Source organism: Buceros rhinoceros, unplaced genomic scaffold (assembly GCF_000710305.1).
Source record: "Buceros rhinoceros silvestris isolate BGI_N320 unplaced genomic scaffold, ASM71030v1 scaffold24376, whole genome shotgun sequence".
Lineage (NCBI taxonomy): Eukaryota > Metazoa > Chordata > Aves > Bucerotiformes > Bucerotidae > Buceros > Buceros rhinoceros.
Window position 1 is genome coordinate 10,314 of NW_010419651.1, and position 923 is coordinate 11,236.

At 56.7% G+C, this 923-nt stretch overlaps 1 protein-coding gene across 1 annotated transcript in view; it reads right to left on the reverse strand.

Moving 5' to 3' along the window:
- The window catches only part of ASB13 (ankyrin repeat and SOCS box containing 13), a gene marked incomplete at its 5' end in the record, with an annotated part of 4,029 nt that overhangs the window by 2,468 nt on the left and 638 nt on the right, over positions 1-923 (reverse strand). The window lies entirely within an intron of this gene.

Here is a 923-nt window from a genome sequence, read left to right on the forward strand (position 1 = left end):
CGCGCTGGCAGCCCAGGAGTCTCCTCCTCTGGCTTCGTGTTTTTCCTGCAGAGAAAGGATTTTAGTCCACGTTCCCGGGCAAACAAGCTGCTGAGGGTGAAGTTCAGGATGGCTTCCTGGACCTGTGCTGTCCACAGGCAGCACAGAGCCGTCCCCAGTCACCTCCCACTCCCGGCAAACAGCGACGTCTGTGGGAACAGGAACACCTCGGAACGAGGGCTTGCAGCTCATTACTGCGGCATCGAGTCTCAGCGACGGGTATTTTTGTGAAGAACGTTTGGCTTTTATAAGCTGAGGACAGAAGGTCCTTCCCATCCCACCAGAATCGCCTGCATTTCATCCCCTGCTTTGTTCAGCAGAGGTGAACTGAACCTCGCTGATGTGTGGCCACCGCGAACCCCCTTAAAATTAACAAGGAGAAACAGGCGCTTCTGGGGAATCCCTTAAAAGGTGCCCAAGAGAGGGCAGTGCAGGGGCTGGGAACAGGCTAACAAACGTTCAGCAGAACAAGTGCCCAGCCCTGGGCCAAAGCAAGCACAGGGAAAGACAAGAATTCCAGCTCCAGAGGGCTGAAGAGTTCTGAGTTTTATTAAAATAAGAGAATGGGAAACAGAACTGGAACATCAACTGGACAGGCACATGCTGGAAAAATGCTGAAGCTTTGAGCTTGGCTCAGGTAAGGGCCAAACCTGTCACTTTTGTCATCTGTATATTGTGGGCAGCAGCTGGAGGGAGGGGATCCTGCCCCTCTGCCCCGCTCTGCTCTGGGGAGACCCCCCTGCAGGGCTGGGGCCAGCTCGGGGCTCCTCAGCCCAGCAGAGACAGGGAGCTGCTGGAGCGGGGACAGAGGAGCCCCAGCAATGCCCCCAGGGTGGAACCCTCTGCTGGGAGGAGAGGGCAGAGAGCTGGGGGGGATCAGCATG